Raw genomic sequence first — 20,242 nt, forward strand, 5'->3', positions numbered from 1 at the left:
TCCCTGTCAGTTAGTTGATTCAAAAGTGGCCTTAAAATAGTATAAAAGATTAAAGAGGGGGCGTACACTTGAACTGGAGGAAATTGTTACAGTTAGGCTAGTCTTCCAATATTGTTTATAGAATCAAAGCCCAAATGGTCTTCGAGTAAATAATATCATCAATTGGTTAGATGACTATAATGTGTCTTCAACTTCTGAAGCCTAGCCTCTTAATACCCCTAGTACTTCAACACAAGTTCTGACTAGGCAAATAGGGGAACCTTCTTTCGTTTTCTATGAAGCTTGTAGGATTTGTTCTCAAAATTGGCTTATCACACCTCCAAGTACTCCTCCTTCTTATTCTTTTTCAAGTCGGGCTAATTTTTGCACCACACTAGATCAATCACTAGATATAGATATCACAGCTCTTTCGGGAGAGGCTCGTGCTAAGGAGAGAGCTAATGTTGTCTCTTCAAAGAAGTCAATAGCGAAGAAAAAACAAAAGAGGCCCAATATCAGTGAGGGTACTCAAGATAATGAAGAGAGTGAACATCTTCAACTGACACAACGAAGACTTAGAAAGGGGCTACCAATACCAAAAATTCATTTTCCTCCAATTTCAGCACTTCCTACAGTTCATGTAATTCCAATGGAGTCCACCTATTCAACATACTCTCCAGTTCAGAATGCTAATCCTCCACTGGTTGAGGTCCCAACAAAATCATTACCATCAAAATAAGTAGTGGTTTCCACTAGTTCCCAGCCTTAACAGGCCTTTTCTGCAGAAATAAATGATTTCTTCCCATGGTGTGACTTATTAGAATCAGGGTCATCTTATTCTCAGAGTTTTATTTTCCAAATTCAAAACAATATGGTACCACATCAGATGAAACAATCTATCTGCTCTTATATTTCTTCTAATCCAGAATCATATAATTTTTCAGTAATGCAGAAATCTACACAAGCCCTACCTATGGAGTATGACTGTGAAGTGTGCTCTGTCAAAAAAATCAGTAATTACCATAAAGCTAAGGTTGCAAGCTTAGAGGAGGCAGTCAAAGCTGGTAATCATACTATAGATGAGCTACACCGAAATGATCATATCTATAAGAGTAAAATTGATAGACTCAATTCCTGCATCATGGCTTGGAGGGCTAAGTTCAAAGACATGAAGACCTAGTGTATACAGTTTGAAGTGAAAGTTAAATCACTAGAGAAGAGCAAATACTCTCTAAAGGAGAAACTCAAGGCTTAAGAGTTACGCCACAAGGCTAAAATGGATGGTTTATGCCAATCCAATGAGGAAGCCTTTAGAAAATATCAGGAAGATACCACAAGAACTTTTAAATAATAAAATTGATGGTTTATATGGTTCTACGCAGGCACATAGGTGATACAGTGTGATACGAATGGAGGAGGAATGAATAATTCAGAATATCTACCCTACGGTTTTAGCACAGACAATGAACAAATCAACTATATGGGCAACAATTCTAAGCCTCAAAATAATCCTTACAGTAACACCTATAATGGAGGTTGGAGGAACCAACCCAATTTCTCTTGGGGTGGGCAAGGAAATCAGAGAACACAACCCCCTCCAAGCTTCTAACAACAACCTTACCAGCAAGAGAAGAAGTCGAATCTCGAGGAGATGTTGACGAAGCAGCACTTAAAAATCAGCAAGCATCAATTCAAGGACTCGAGAATCAAATCGGTCAACTCGCTAAATTGATTTCAAAATGACCACAAGGTAGCTTGCCTAGCAACAACGAAACTAACCCAAGAAAGTAGCTTCATGCAATTACTGTTCGAGATGAATAAGGGATAGTTGAATCTGAATCTAAACCGAGGCAAGAAAGTGTGGTAAGTAGCGGTAAGGTTGAGGTAAGCCAAAATGAGCAAAAACTGGTTGGTAAAAAATATAAACCTCGAGTGTCATATCCGAGCACAACAAAGAAAAACCACACAAACGAATAATTTGGTAAATTTCTTAAACTTCTGAAAAAATTACACATTAACTTACCGTTTATCGAAGCTCTTTCACAGATGCCCAATTTCGTTAAATTTGTAAATGAGCTTTTGGCAAACAAAAAGAAGTTATATGATTCATTGCATGTGGAGCTAAATGCAGTTTGTTCAACCATTTTACAAATTAAGCTACCCAAAAAATTGAAAGATCCAGGGAGTTTTACTATTTCTTGTTTAATTGGTAGTTTGAATATTAATAATGCTTTGGCTGATTTAGGGGCTAGTATTAATGTCATGCCCTATAAAATTTTTAAGCAATTAGGTTTTGGGAAACCCAAACAAACTAGGATGAGTATTCAATTAGCAGATAGAACCATTAGATTTCCTAGGGGGATTATTAAAGATGTTCTTCTCAAAATGGATAAAATCATATTCCAAGTTAATTTTGTTGTTTTAGACATGGATGAGGATAGTGACGTAACTTTGATTCTAGGTTGGCCCTTTTTAGCAACTGCCAGAACTATTATTGATGTTGGTACATGTGAATTAATGCTTCGTGTAGGTGATCACACAATTACACTCCAAGCTCGTGATTCTGTTAAGACATCTAGTGATCAAGATAATTTTTCAAGTTCTGTTAATATGAGTAACCACGTAGCTCAACTTTCTTTGGAGGAAACCCCACGGAAAAATACAATAAACCCACGTTCCAGTCCAAGCAACAAAAAAAATGACTTATGAATAACGAATGTTACAGGTCGATGAACTAGACGAATGGCGGACACATGTCAAGGACAAACCAAGAAAAAACGATGAAAAGCCAGAGCGACGCTATGATGAGCATATGGATGGAACGAACCAATTTAAGGTTGGGGACAAGGTACTAATAGATAAAACGGATCCTCGAATTGCCACTTCAGAGCTTGATGCAAACAGATCAAATCCTTTTATGGTACTAAATGTCTTTCCATACGGTACGATAGAGGTAACCCATCCAGCATACGGCACATTCAAGGTAAACGGTCATCGACTCAAACTTTATAGTGCTGACGGATTTTAAAATGATAGAGTTGAGCTTCTGCTTCATGAACTTTTGTAATTGTGCGCACAAGGTAAGTCGAGCTTAGACTTTAAATAATTGTTTCTCGGGAGGCAATATGAGTGTTAACACTGCTAATTTTCTTAATTTATTTCATAATATTTTTAAATTAATTAATTTTCAAAATAAAAAAAATGTGTTTTCGACCCACACGAGCTGGACACACGGGCGTGTCCCAGGCCGTGTCCACTAAAAGGGGTTCGACAGTGAGTTACACGGCCTGGCAACATGGCCATGTGACCCACACAACTTGGACACACAGGTGTGTCCTTGGCCATGTAGATATTGTGACTTAATTTTTCCAAAAATCGAGCGAGACATGGCCTAAAAACATCCACATGGGCGTGCGACACGGCCGTATAGACAACACGGCCTGGACACACGGGCGTGTCCTCGGCCGTGTGAAACCTGGAGATAATTTTTTCATTTTTAAATCAAGTCAAAGAGTTACACGGGCAAGTCGCATGGCTGTGTACGAGACACGTCCGAGCCACACGAGTGTGGGAGAAGCAAAGGAGGTTGCACATGGCCTAGACACACGAAAGTGTCCCAGGCCGTGTAAAGACTGGGTTGGTATTTTAAATGCACATGGGCTGAGGAGAGCCACACGGGCCATTACACGACCATGTCACCCTTAAAAAAAACCCTAGCCCCAATTTTATTTTTATAAGTTTGTCTTATTCGTCCCCTTTCCTGCTTCCAAAACCACACCCTGTTGAACCGTCTCCTTTCCCTTTCCTGCTCCATTTTCCTTTCTCTCCTCACCGTCGAACTGATCTCCCCCACCTCCCCCCCACCACAAGCTTCACCACCAAGCCGCACCAACCCCTCACCCTCTCCCCTTCTTTCTCTCCTCCCTCACCTCTCCCCCACTCCCGCACGACCACACCGCCCTCTCCCTTTCCTTCCCTTCCCTTCATTTTCCCTTCTCATTCCCCCACCGGACCACCCCACAAGCGCTCCACCACCACCCGCATCAATTGCCGACTCGTACCCCGACCACCGTACACACCGTTCACTTCGACCAATGCCCTTACCACTGTCGGTCCTCCCTCTTTTTCCCATTTTTAATACTTTATTTTATTTTATTTTATTTTACTATTTTACTTTATTTCTCTTATAATTAATTTTTGTTTTTTATTTTATATTTTCTATTTGTTCTTATTAAAATCATTATTTTCTTTAGTTCCTTTCTTATTTTATTTTATTATTCTGCTTCTTTTTGGTGTAGTCCATTTTGTATTTTTATTTTTATACATTACTTTTATTTTATTATTCTTCTTAATTACTCTTGTTATTCTTTTTATTGTAAGTATGTCATGATTTGTCTTTTAGTTCTAATTTCATTATTTTAATTATTATTCTTTATTGTTTTCATCACTTTGATACATAATAGCTTCACTGTATAGGTTTTGCATGCTTGGGTCCTCATCCATTCTATTTTAGGAGTAATTTGCTTTTTGGACTACATGGATTCTACATTTTTTTTACCTTTGTTTGCATATTTGGTGATGCTTTATTTATTGATGACTTCGTTTATTTTTTCGGTATGCCATGACGAACACACGTGGCAAGTCCAAGGTAGCCGTCCTCGCTTCAAAAAAATAGAAGACCTGGGCGCGAATTCCTCCTCGAGCGCCTCCACCGAGGCCTGCCACCTTTATCTCTGATTTTCAGTAGGTTCCCAAGAGGAATTATTTCAGCTACTTCGATTGCGACCACTCGGCTTAGGCCTGTATTGATTGGACCGCTTTGGAGCAAGTCCGACTAGCTGATCATGTGCGCGCCTTTATTACCACAGCCTCGTGGGACCGGTTCTTCTCTATCATCGAGCCACATATATGGAGCTGACTTTGGACTTTTGCTCAACATTTACTCTCCACCATGCGATGAAGGCTCATGACAAGCTGGGCACCATCACTTTCAGACTCGGTGTCCTGGTGTGCCATATGAGTGTCCCTGAGTTTGGCGCTGCATTGGGACTATACACTGAGGAGTTTATGAGTGTCGAGAACTTCCTCCACCTACATTGGCACACCCACTACTTGCCAGCTAATTATTGGACAGATCTTACGGCGAGTATGACACCTTATGACACAAGTCACTCGAATACGACTTTTCTCCCTCCGGCTTTACAGTATATTCATGCCCTTTTAGCTCATACTTTGATCGGTAGGAGAGAGAGCACCAGATTTGTTAGTACTACCGATACCTATTTTTTATGGAGTATGGCCATCAGTCATATTTTTTATTTAGCTTACTTCATCGCCCTCGCTTTCCACCATCGGACAGACCACAATAGGAAGGGTCCTATCAGTTTAGGCCATTATGTGACTCGACTAGCTCGACACTTCGGTCTCTTCAACACACCGGAGCAATCCTTTACACTTACACTCACTGGCCAGATGTCCCCACAGGGAATATCGAGCATGGCCTATATGAGGATGATCGAGTGACTTCATGGAGTTGATCCTCCTCAGTACCGATTGGTTCATTCTGACTCTCAGAATGACCCTGAGAACTTCACTGAGATGTATTTTGCATCACGAGGACCCACCTCATCCTTCACCTTCGAGTCACCGTCCTATTTCTTCTGCTGCTACTTTAGAGGACCTCTCTGAGCGGTTCAATCGCTTCGAGCAGCATTACTTTCAGAGGTTCGACAGCATTGATGCAATATTACAGCAGGTCTATCAGCATCTCCATATCTCCTCCTCAACACCGACGACTCACGACACTGACGCTTCTAATGATGATGACCATTAAGTTTATTTGTTTTATTTTTATTTTTATTTTTATGTTTATTGTTATTTTTTTAGACTTATTTCGGTTTTATCTTTTCAACTATATTTCTTATTTTTGTGGTTATTTCTAATCAAGTTATAATCCCTTAATCTTCTTCACTATTTTTGTTTATTTTCTTATTAGTTTGCTCAGAATCATGCTCTACATTTAGATTTGACTACAATTCTGTTTTTCACTATTCTAGGAATTTCATCCAATGTTAAGGGCAATTTTAGTTTTCTTCCTCTCTTATGATATTCTGTTTATACTATGATTATAAATGTTTTTACATTGAGGACAATATACATCTTAAGTGTGGGAAGGTTATTTATATAATTATTAGAAAATCCCTAAATTATGTCTTGTGTCTAAGTAATTTTCTCATACTCCTTTTAGAATAAATTTTTATCGATTTGTGATTTTTATTGATGTGTTTTGGATTAAATTCATAGATAATTGTGTATTTGTTGTTTTAAACTTTAAGACATGAGAGAATCAAGCATGATAAGTTTATTTTCTGAATTAAAAATTTGTAAGTTGTTTCCCTAAATTAAGGTATTACCTTGAAGTTTGAGATTTGTAAGATTGACATCAAAATCCATTTTTTTGTGTGAGATTTTGAGCCTTTAGAGCATACATTTTTCTTTCTCATTTTTATTATTGGTTATAAGTGCGTCAATTTGATTTGTATTCTAGAACTTGCTTCGATTATGCATGTCGAGACCACACCTTTGATTTGATATACTGAGATGATAAAGGCACTTAGGTGTTAACCCACTTATCCCATAAAAGCCTACCTACATAATTAACCCTTAGTGAACCCTTTTGAACCTAACACACCCTTTCTTGATTTACCCATTAATGTTAACCCATAACTCAATTTTAGCTCGTTGAAATTTTTTTTCGTTTTATTGACTCGTTTTTTATCGAGATTTGATTTGGTTAATTGCCTAATTAAGCCTTTTGTTTAATTTGCTGAATTATTTCTTATTGTAAAAAAAAAGACAATCAAAAAAATATGTATATACATATATATTTATTATTTAGTTCTATGTTAATTGAGCTTGAACAGTTAAATTCATATTTTGAGAAGAAGCTCGTGTTATTCTTGAATAGTTTTCGATCGATGTAATTGTTTTTAATTCAACATTTGTTTATTTTTCTAGTTTGGTAATTTATCAGTTTGATCTCGATTTTAACCAACTTTTCAGCCTTTCTCCACACCCTTAACCTAAGTCTCATTACAACCTCTTGAAGACCTTTTGATTTGTGTGTCATATCATTTTATAGTGGTGGAGATTTGATTTTCATGCAAGCCTATGGTACTATTGAGTGCTTATTCTTGAACCTTAAACACTTTGAGTGATTTGAGTGAATCTTTAATGAGGATGTCGATTCTTGTCAATTTTGAATTAAAGGTAATTACTTAGATAAGGGGAAATACCTATGTTTTCATGCTTTAAAAATGTTCGACTTGGATTGTTTGAATTTTTAGTGCTCTTTTAGTTGAATTATCAATGTATGATTATTTGTGAATTATGACGAAACATCATTGATGAGAATTATAAGTTGAGAAAGATTAATTTTAATTGTGAGTTGAGGATTTGGCTTGAGGACAAGAAAACACATAAGTGTGGGGATATTTGATAAGCTGTAAAAGTAACATATTTTAATCTCATTTTAATGCACTTTTGGATGATTAATTATGCAAATTAGTGACTTTGATGCTCCTAATCCTTTAAATTCTTGTTTTTATACTTAGGAGAGCATTTAGGAGTAAAAGGAGCGTAAAACGAACCAAAATCAGATAAATAGAGTTGTTTCCAGGATCCACACGGCCTGGGCATTTCCACATGGACTGGCCACACGCCCATGTGCCAGCCCTTGTCGATATCGCTCCCTGTTTCCCAAACACGCGTAAAAACCCAATTTTAGGCTTTCTGAGAGTTATAAAGTCTATAAATATCAATTAGAAGAAGATCTAAAGGGGGATCTAGAGAAGATTGAAGAAATCACTCGAAGAACGCCATCGGAATCAACTTAGAAGCGGATCTCCTTCAAGATTGAAGATCTCCATTTAATTTCCTTCGAAGTTTTATTGAGTTTCTTTACATCTTGTTGTTATCCTAACTTTGAGATGTTTTCATTTCAGACTATGAACTAAATTCCCTAGATACCTAGGGAAGATGAAACTTATGATGAAACTTATTATTTGATTTCTGATTTACATGATAAATATTTATTCTTGTTCTCAATTATGTGTGCTTATTTCGTATTGTAATATTTTTGGGATATTAATTCATGTTTAATGTGTTTATTTCTGTGGAGCAAAAGTCCCCATTTAAGAGTAGATCTAGCATAATTGAGTGGAGTTGCATGCAATCCTAGAAATAGGATGACATAATTCTATCGGATTAGAGTCATCTAATAAGGGAATCCATAGATCGAGTTAATGCGACGATAGGGGTTTCAATTAGAAAGAGATTTCAATTAATCAACCTAGATTCAGTTGTTCTTACTCTCGAAATAGATATTAACATAATTTAGGGATTTCTACGGATCAAGATACAAGTGAATAAATCGTTTAATTCAGATTCAAAAATAATAGGTGAAGTCTAGATGGATTCTTTCCTGGGTATTATTTTTCTCATTGGTTGTCTTCGGTTATTTTTCCCATTTCATTCTCTTTTGCATCCGTAGTTAAATTAGATTAGTTAAATTAGATTAAAAACAATCACTTCAATTTATCGGCTAAATAATAGAAAAACGATAATTACTAGTACTTTTAGTCCTCGTGGATATGATATTCCCTACTCACCATAACTATACTATTGTTCAATAGGTGTGCTTGCCTTTTTCATAATTATAGTTAGTTTAGTGACCATCAATTATATTATTAAAATTATTCTTTAATTTATAATTTGTATAAAATTTTACAAAATAAACAAACATATAAAAGTGGAAAGAAAGAGATGGTTGTCATCTTTCCTTTCTCCCACCAAATGCATAAACAAGAAACATAAGGAGCCATTGTTGAAAGCTTAAAAGGGTTGGCCATTAGCGTGATCGGAGCTTGAATCAACCGGAAGATAATTGGAGAAAAAAGGAAAAATTGCATATTAGTCTCCTGGCATTGTGTTGTTGCTGTTTGTCAGGTAAGTTCATATGGAACTTACTATGTTATTTTATGTTATGTTTGAATTATATTATGATGTCTATTAATTTAGGTTAATTTTAATTTCAATGGTTTTTAGCATCAAATGGACTAAATTGCAAAATATGAAATATATGGTTAACATGAAAGGATATATGGTATCGAATGATGTGAAATTGTTATAAGATTGGAAGATGTGTATATGATGGTGTTACAAGGTTAATATGTATATGAATTACTATTCGATATATGAAAAGTGTGTTTATGGCTACAGGGTTTGAAATGATACGGAAAAGAAAAAATAGGGTGTTGTGATTAGGGATTAATACGATGACTTAAGATCCAACATATCTTGCGGATTCTCTGAAGCTAGTGTTACCAAACTTGATCTGAAGCTAGTGTTAGTAGTCCTAATATGTCATTTTGCAAAAACAAATAGGTTTTGTGATCAGGGACTAATTCGATTACTTGAGATCCAACATATGTTGCGGATTCTCTGAAGCTAGTGTTAGCAACTCTGATCCAAAGTTAGTGTTAGCAGCTCAATAATGTCAGCATATGTAATCAAATCAGTCCCCAACATTCGAGTTCAATTTACTTTATTTCTTCGAGCGGAAGATAGAAATGGAAATGCTAATATATGAAAATGAAATGGTTGGAATGAAAATATATATGAATGAAATTATATGCATATGTTATAAGTTGAAAATGAAGTAGTAGGTATATGTCATATGGTGCAATGTTAAATGTTTGTATAATTGTATATGAGTTCATGACTTGTAATAGGTTAACCCATTTGATATATTTGTTGAAATGCTTATGAAAGTATAAGGTTGCCAAATATGTCATGTTAGATATCAATCTATTACAATTGTATAAATTGTTGTAATGTCAAGGTAAGTTAAATAAATTTCATATGAACGTACTAAGCATTCAAAATGCTTACTCGTTATCTTCTATTTCCTTGTAGACTGCCAATTTTCGGAACGTGTTGGTTGGATCACCTCGAAGGTCACACTCTCTAGTCATCTATCGATAGACTTTTGATCGTTTTAAGTCCGATGATGTGGCATGTACATAAGTGTTTATATTTGTTAAGTTGGTTTGTTAACTATAAATGAATCTAGTTAATGCTTGATGTTGGAAAAGCTATTACTTATATGTATATATATGTATGATTTAGTAAGGTTTTAAGACTTTAGGAGTGGTAATTACGTGGCATATTGAATGTTAAATAGCATGTTTAATGATGATATGGAATGGTTAAGTGTGTGGTTGAATGGTTTGAGTTGCTATAAGTTGAATTGAAATGATTTGGTGCCAAATATTGGACTGATTGATTTGGTAATGGTTATAAACAATGTTTAGAATGCAATTTGATGTATCTTTTTATGTAGATTATGTGGTGGATTTATGCAACAAATCAATGTAACACCCCATACCCAGTCCAGACACCGGACCCGAGCTATAAAGTGTTACCAGGAAATATTGAATATTTAATTTCATTTCATAGTCCAAATGTCATTTCAATATCAATTTATTCATATAATCAAGTACAACATGCAATTCAATCAATTTTGGGTTTATTTCGAGCTTATGAAAGGTTAAAATTAACCTGGTATCGAACAGGAATCAATTTGAAATAAAAATGAAAAGTTAGGAAAAATTTGCAAATAGGGGTCACACGGTCATGTCCCCTAACCGTGTGGAAGGTTGAGGTCGTGTGGGTCAAAAGTCTATATATTCAAAAGATGTCACACGACTATATCGCCAAGCTGTGTAACAGATTGTGGCCATGTGCACCAAATATCATTCAAAACCCACAGACCACACAGTCGTGCCATACACGGGTGTATGGCACACGGCTGTGTGTCAAGCCGTGTTTTCCTAGAAATGCCTTTCAATACAAGCTTTATAACCCAAAATCTCTTATGCAACAAGCAAGTTAATATACCATATCTCAATAAATTTCAAAAGCATCAAAATCATGCTAAAACATCACTTACAACATCCATCCTAAGTACCTAACCAATATGCCACAATTGGTACCTCAATCAACAATTCAAAATCAACTCAAATTATCACATTCAAACCATACAAATATGCCTTCGAAGACACCTCAACAAGTTCAACCTAGTATACATCCTTTAACTTTCATCACCATATATCAAACAAACACATCACTTAGCATATTATCTTCTCACTATTTAGACCATTAAGCATCTATACCTTACTACTTCAATAAGATAATATTAACATGACCATTTCCAACACCTACACATACATTTATATACTTGACCCTCAAATTGCCAATAAATTCAAGATAAACATTGTTTAACCAAAGACACCTTAGGTACATACCATGACCAAAATAAAAATATCACCAACACTTGAGTCTAGGATTGTCGTTGGATGTTGAAGTTGATGATCGAATCAAAAAGTGCCTAAACTGCGCACGGGAAACAAAAATGTACGCTGAGTATAACTCAATGGTATTTTTATATCTGAAATTTAAATCATAATATAATTCTTGTAATGCATGAATCAAATTTGAAAGTTCAAATAAAAATTAATATGACTATCTACATATCAAAATATATAACTTGTTTATACAGTTAAATTTTACATTTCCGAATCTATAATCCAAAATCCACTATCTAACCTTATTTCCATTTAAAATAATCAATGTCTCAATTCCATAACATAATTTCATCATCGAATCATCCATTCACATGTGTGACAACATAAGTCATCATAATTTGAATTCAATTGCATAATTATAACAATATATCATATTTTCAAAACTATTCAATTTAGTCCTTATCACAAACAACTCATTCAAATTAATTCAATTCAGCTCGCTCTTTCATTTCCAGCTTACCTTATGTTTTTAACATGCAATGCAGTTCACAAATACAACAATTAAAAATGTTTATAGAAATACAAACTGTAAACTCCGAGCTATTTGTCAATAACTTTATCTTTTCCTTTCTATTTTGAAGAATTTAGGTTGATGTTAACAATTTTGGAATGAAAATGAAATCCCTAAAGGTTGAACGTCCTTCCCTTCTCCTTCTCTAATTTCAGTTGAATGAAGAAAATAAGAGAATTTTTAATTTCTCTTTCCTTCCACTATTCTTTTATCATATAAAATTTTATTATACTTTTATTTTTTATGTTTTAATTTAATTATAATTTATCTTATAATAAAACATTTTATAATAAAACATCACACAAAATGATAATGAAACCGTCCACTATCTTAAACCAATGGTGCAATTGCCATTTTGGGCCCTAAATCATTCTAATTATTAAATTTATTAGTATTTGAACTTTTACTACATTTACAATTTAGTCCCTGTATCTTAATTAGTCATTAATTCAACAAAATTTCTTATCCAAATTTTAATTAAACTTTATACTAACCTCTTAAATATTAATAATTAATATTTACAGACTCAAATATCGAAAATGAGATTTCAAAACCACTATTTCTAACAACACTGAATTTCAGGTCATTACATCAAGTGTTTGGAGATTTGGCTTGAAATAGGTATTAAGTGGCCTAATTTTTACCAAAAACCAAAGTCCATGTTAAGATGAGCAACTCTCCTCGCAATGTTGATCGACAAAATGTGAAGTCCCGACATTGGGAGGCTAGACGTTGCAATGACACATTCTGTTTGATGGCGTCATGACGTCGGCCTTGAATTTTCAATATTTTGCAATTTGGCCCTATTTCATGTTAGGATCAACAAAAGAGCTTTCGTAAGCCAGATTAAGGCTTCGATTTAGTTGTGAATCTTATTATGAATGTTTTTAAGTCGTAAATGATTGTTTGTTCGATATATTTACTATATTATTGACAGAAGTTGCTTCGACAACGTTTGTAGCATCTTGTAACTCGGACCCAACGACCGGGTCGGGCAAGGGGTGTTACATACATTTTCTGTGCGCATGTAATTGTTGGAGCGTGAGTTTGAGTTTGAGCAGCATCATCTTAGAGTCTCCACATTTTTGCTTAGTTCGTAAAGACCTTTGTATTATTATAGCTTTTGGCATGTACTTAAGATTCTTAATTTGGTCAGCTTGGTTACTTTGGTTTTACTCTAGAGCTTATTGGTTTTTTATCGAGTTCTTTTAAATGTTTTTTTTGTGCTTAAGTTTATGGTTTAATGTGTTTAATTAAGCATAGATCGAGTGGGTTGCTCCGATAATCATTGTAATGTTCTGAATCTAATCGAACTTTTGAGTCGGGTTAAGGGTATTACAGGTTTTGTGATGAGAAATGAAGATTATTTGGATGTTTAAAAATAAAAAAGGTTTTAGACTAATTAGTGTGTAGTAAGTAAATGGCAAAAACTAATAGGAATCAGTAAATTGATGGGTTTTTTATACTTGTGCTACCATAATTTTCGACCAAAACATTCTTAATTTTTTCTTTTTTTTGGTAAAAGAAAAACAAGCTGGCAATTAAATTAAGTATACAAGAAAACTTTAAACAAGATTATCTCTTTTTTGAACAACAGTAGAAATAGCTAGCACCTCCCTTGGAATCTTTGTAAACACCTTCAGGCTATAGTTTGTATCAAAGGTCATTTTAGCCATGCAATCAGCAATTTTATTGTAGTCTCTAAGAATATGTTGCAACTCCCATAATCTTATATTTGCCAACAGATAATGAATGCATCTAATAAGGGTAGAGCTCAAATTCATCAAAAAAGGTTCTTGAATGGCCTTGACCGCCTCCAAACAATCTGTTTGAATCATAACTCCAGCATATCTTTTATCTTGGATTAGTTTCAAACCATCAAGAATACCTCACAGATTAACATCTAAGATGGAACATACTCCCAAGTACTTGTTATATATCTCTTAATTTACTCTCTATTTCCATTCCTTAAGACTCTTCCCGCTGCAGTTTTTTCAGAATTTACCTGAACTGCGCCATCAGTTCAAAGGCTAATCCAATTCTCCGATATTTGATATGTAATTTACAGAATAAGTTACAGAATAAGTAGTTTACAATTTGAAAATATGAAGTTTCGTATGGGAATAATTTTCAGGTATTAAATTTTGTAATTGCCAACAATACATGGGAACTAATAAAATGGTATAATTGGTTTATATAAATAACTTGAGATGTGTAATAATTAGTTGTTAAAAATGGACCAATTTGAATGCATTGTAAATGATTATAAAAATATCATGATAAGATTACGAAGTAATCATGAAACAGATTACAATGATACCAAAAATGATAAGAATACGAAGCAATAAGGTATAACTTAATTAATAATTGCCCAGTAGAAATCGATTAAAATTTGGAATGATAAGATATCGATGTAAACATGTTCAATTTAATGGAGTTTTAAAATTGAGAATTTACTAACGTTAGTTTGCATAGTAAAACGTTATTGTATTGAAATTCTAAATTATAGAATATTAATAATTTAAGATTGCGGTGTAATTATGCATAATTTAAATAATAAATAATATTGACAAATGAACAAATAAAAAGAACATAAGTTTAAGAAGTAATCATTTATGTCAATTGAGTTTTAGCTCGACTGGTATTGATATTATTGTCAGTGTAGGAGGATATGGGTTTGAGTACGCTTCAGCATATTAATCTTCTATTTAAGGGTTAGGAAAGAGTTATGAGTAGTCCTAGATATTATATAAAAAAGGAAAAAGAAATAACCATATATGCTTTCGAAGTGTAATTCTTGAGAGAGCCAATCCGACTCCTCAACACTAGAAAATATTGTCAAATGAATTGAGATATTTTAAGATATATATTTATATATGTAAGCAATAAATAATTTAATATAATATATTTTCAAATGATAGCTTCTATATATATAACCCCAAAAGTCAAAGCGGGAATTTAACAAACAATTGAAAGAAAAAAATATAAAAGTTCAAAAATGGAGTAAATGTAAATGATCAAGTGATCCATAAATGGGAATTGAACAAAAGAAAGAAAAGACGGAACATTTATTTAAAACACTGGTATTGTACGGAAATTAAGAATAGCAATTTAAGCATTATAAAGGAAATGTTGAACCTTTTGTTTCAACTTAATATTTTTTTCAATCTCGAAAGCAATTTAAAAATTCATTGCATAGTTCGGCGACATATTGTAGCATATGCGAAGGGTTGTCTGCAGATCAAGCTTGAATATTTTGGCGTTTTACTGTATTTGATTGCATGTATTGCCTTGAATGTAAAGTAGGATATTATAAACTTTTTTTAATAGAAAATAAATAAATAAAAATTAGATCTGAAAATAAACTTACAATGGAAAATATCAAAATAAAAACCGTAACGAATAATACAATAATATGTCATTAAACATGGAAAAAAGTTTTATGTTTATATGTTAACTTTGCAATTCAATTTTCGATAACGATTGAAGCAGTATGCTTCTCTATATTTCCCCATGTAGAAAATAAGATAATTTCCAGACATCTCCACTTTAAATATGGAAATAATGATCAAAATACACTGTTTAAGGAGTTGTTTGAACATGAGGAGACACTTTAGATATAGAAAAGCTAGGGTCCAATATAGATAGCTATTTAAACAATGGAATGAACATGATGATCAAAATTAGAGGCCCGGGGGCCTGCTTGAAAAAGTGAGAGGATTTAGGTAAAAATTAGGCCCGAAAAATGGGCTTAGACAAAAAAATAAGGTCCAACACAGATAGCTATTTAAACATGGGGATGAACATGGTGATCAAAATATACAGTCCAAAGAGTTGTTCGAACATTAGAAGACATTTCAATATAGAAAAGCTAAGGTCGCAACAATTTTATTAACATAATCATGAAAATTTAAAACTCATAATATTAGCATTTAGTTTTCATCAAATGAACCTTAAGCTTTAATACCACCCCCGACCCAAACAAGATTGGTTTAAGACCGTAAAATGGATGATGACACATATGATTATACCAAAAAAAAATCAAATCAACCTTAAACCTGAATTAAACACTAAAAAGTAAGGAGTCAATATCAAACTTGTAGACATATCGTTTTTCTACTAGTATTGGTACATATTGGTATCGATCTATTTCGGTGTATCATTTTCAAATTAACGCAAATTTTAAAAAATATTTAATTTATGCACATAAAAATATTTACAAATATCAAATAACAAGATTAAATAAATCTCAAATATAAATATTCATTAATTATAGAAAATACTCTTTAATAATCTTCACAAATACATTTGTCATTAAACAAACTCAAAACGAACGGACCAGAACAGAATAATTTAACCAACATGGGCCGTACCGAAACAAAATTAACTATTGAAAAAAATTAACATCGTTCAGCTTTTGGAATTAAAATCATTGAAAAAAACCACCACCACTTAAAAAAGTAATATTAAATAAAATATTAAGCATATAGTATAACTTTATTAGGTATAGTTCCAATAGCAACAGCCCAAACCACTTCAGCGGCTTGTCTTAGTTGATAAATGAAATAAGAACCCCAAAGTTTCGCCCGCATATTACTTTGGGTTTTAATTATTTTGACCCAAAATACGGCCATGAATTGTATGAAAATTTTTTAAAAGAGAGAGGCTTTGATGAGACTTAAGTGATTTAATCTTATAAAAGAAATTCCAAAATTAAGGAATAATAATAAAAGCATGAAAGTATTAAATAGATTTCTCCAATTAAAACAGTAATTTATATTTGTAAATATTATTAGTATATATTTTCAAAAAAATATAATCGTAATCAGTATAATTATCTATAAACTCTTCCCCCCATTAAACTAAGGCTTCCTCGACACTTTTGCGTTAAAAAGAAATACTTCCATTAATCAGGTCCTCATTAACAAAATGAATTTGATACCCTAACACTTTCTTCACTTCATTTTCTTGTCTCTAGAACGTTAACCTATTTTAGTTAGCCAAATTGACTAAAACGTTTGAACTTGGATGATAATGAAATATCCAGAATACATTGCTTCATTTCTAGAAACTTAGAAGAGTCTTCTCCACTAATCAATTTCATTTTTTCCATTTTCAACCAAACCAGTGTGAAACGAAATGATGTATTACATTTTAATTAATGTTACAATTATATTCATAGATTATTTTAGTTTATTCTTTTAATACAAATAAAAGAGAAGTTGCTACTCGTATAATTTCAGATTTTGATTTTGATAATTACGAACCAAATGTTTGGTTCTTTTTTCCTCTTTCGCTTTTCTATTGTTTTAAACAATCGCCAAAAACTTCCCTTTACCGAAAACATATCAAGAAAATGAGTTTTCATGTCTTTCACATATTTTTCTCCAACAATCAACAATTGTGTTCATTCTCTTAAACATACAAAAGGCCAAAATTGTAAACTCCAACCAATTCATCCCTACAGAACCCATCTAGGTTCAAGTAGTTGTAGTACCAAAATTAATAAAAGGTAACTTCTTGATTGTGAGTGGTGTGGATATGTTACTCCGCCTGTGAATATATAATATATTTCAGCCAAGGGAGGGATGAAAGGTTTAGATTAATAGGTCTATTTAGTAGATTGAAAAACATTTAGAGGTTAAAGTTTTAGGTTTAGGTCTATACATTTTATATTTACTTAAAGGTGAAGCATTCATTGAGATATTTATTTCATTTTCCTTTTGTCCCTACTAGTAATTAGCCATTGTTGAGTTATCAAAGCAAAGTTTCTTTAAGGAGCTTAGAACATGGAATTGAGTAGGTAAAACACTACACAAGCCACCACTTTAATTAAAAGTTCTTTACCTTATGTAGAATGTTTTCTTCTTCCAGTTCTTCTACTTAGCAAGCACTTATCTCTTATATTATTTTCTATTGAGATTGATGTTTGATTGCTTCTATAAATTTATTAATAAATGAAAAAGTTTTGGTTTGCACTTTGTTCCAACTTTGATATTTGAACTATTGTGGGAACATATAATTTGGTTGATTACAAAACAAATTGTTGTAAGTTTTGTTAAAATAGAGAGTTTTAAAACAAAGTGAAGCAAGGAGAAAAGTAAGGAGAGAATAACATGTAATATTTGTTAACGCAATTCGAATTCTTCAATCTGTGAAGCCTTGCTTAGAGAATATTTTATTTCATAATTAGTCCGGATCAGCTATTAGCTAAAGTCCAAACTACCCTTTGACCAATGAATATTTGCATCCCCAATATTAAACCCAAATGGTTACAAATCACTCTCCACCAATGAATATTTACAACCCCAATATTAAACCTAAATGATTACAAACCACTCTCCTAAAATCTCCCCACATACAAACAATAAAACTCTCACCAATAAATACCTAAAATAGTGTCACTAATTTACCCAATAAAACTAGCAAAATACAAAAACTAAAGACACTCAACAAACTGTCCACCAATATCCCCATCGAGCTGCGGGCAATGAACAGCATGATCTGCAGCCACAAGATAAATCTTTATCCCTTTATTCAAATGCTGAAATTATTTGCACAAATTCTCCAATAAATAATCCCATTAATCCACCAATTTCTTCCTCATTTGCTGCTCAACAAAATTAAATCATAAGTTATATGATTAAAAAAATCAAACATGCCAACTCAAAAATTTTGACTGCACTAAGATTGTTGTTTTATCTGCTGTTCGAACATGAGGTGAAACATAAATTTAAAATTAATATTGTTTTATGAATAAGGATGAATTAACTTATAATCATGACGTTGGCATGTCTTTCATATTGAAAGAAGGCTTGACGATGCAATCTATAAGTAGCCATTAGTCCGAGAATACAAATGGTTGAATAAAAGAGAGTTGGTTTGCTTTTGCCTACGGTTCAAATTAGAATATCAATTTGGTAGCTTGTTAAATTCGAATTACCAATTGGATTTTGAACATGATTTAACACAAATTTATCTAAATTAATAAAATATTTAAATTTAAGCTTCACAGATAGTAAAACATACTTCTTCGGCCTTTGGATGGCCATTGAAGGTGTGGTAGTTGGAATGAGAAAGAAATTATGTTGATTAGTCCTCAGTTCACATGAATTCCAACTTTAATCTTTTAAATAACCTCTACCATAATGTAGAAAAATACATAATTTGTCATTTAATTGAAACAAGGTATCCGCATGGATGTTATTGTTTACTTTGAGGGGGAAATTAGTTTCATTCTGTATTGAAATGGTCAATTAGCCATCATAATCATTGGTTGCTGAAATGATTGGAGGAAACTTTCTAAATTGGAGATGTTGGATCATTTACAAACAAATGTATAATCCATGTAACGAGTGCCCATGTTACTCAAATTGACCAAGCAGGCAAAGGATTTTATTACTCTCCAACTCCCAACCGTCTTAACATTTATATATGAATAGATAATAAATTTAAGTTGTTCCTTGGGGGGGGGGGGCTTCAAATATTAGCCTAACCCCCCCCCCCGCCAAGTCAAGGAGACAAAGAAGGTGACAATCACATGGCGTAGCTAACACATAAAACCAAAAGAAAAAAAAATCTTTGTATTTATTAATTAATTTTTGGGGTTAGGGAACTTGCAAGAATCCTCCAAGTCATTCTTAATTTCCCCCATAAAAAAACAAGCAATTCTTAATTTGTATATTACCAAAAGATAAAAAGGAACAAATTCTGATGAAGTGGGCGCCATACACCTTAATTCTTCTCCCATCACCATGTGAGCTCCGACCATTTCAAGTCACAAATGGGTAAAGATCATTTTTAAATCTCAATAACAATTGTTCATTATATTTATAGATGGCACATTGTGATACATATACATTTATGAATATTATTTGACAGATTCTAGATTTTTCAGGTTATATAAATAAAGTTTAAAGGGACATGTATGTACATTTAAGGTATGATAAAAAATAAAAAATAAATGTTGTATATATGAAAGTTTTTAAAATTTATTTGTGGAGTTAAAATATTTAATTGGCAACGTATCAAATGATATATATATGGATAATTATTTTATTCATTGTTGATAAAACTAAAAAAATATTTATAAGCAGGATTGGAGAAGATTTGAATTACATTATAATTTTTTTGAGAGTTTAAACCATAATTTTATCATATACAATTTATAAATTTATTATTTTTGAAAGGAATAAAAATATTTTATTTTTTAAGGATAAAATGTAATGCTACCATGTATTAATTAATAGTTTGATGACTTGTCCTCTTGAATTTGTCTCTAATTGAATGAATAGGGATTAACGACTCAAAATATTTTAAGTTTAAA

The sequence above is a fragment of the Gossypium hirsutum genome, chromosome D01 (assembly GCF_007990345.1).
Source record: "Gossypium hirsutum isolate 1008001.06 chromosome D01, Gossypium_hirsutum_v2.1, whole genome shotgun sequence".
Classification (NCBI taxonomy): domain Eukaryota; kingdom Viridiplantae; phylum Streptophyta; class Magnoliopsida; order Malvales; family Malvaceae; genus Gossypium; species Gossypium hirsutum.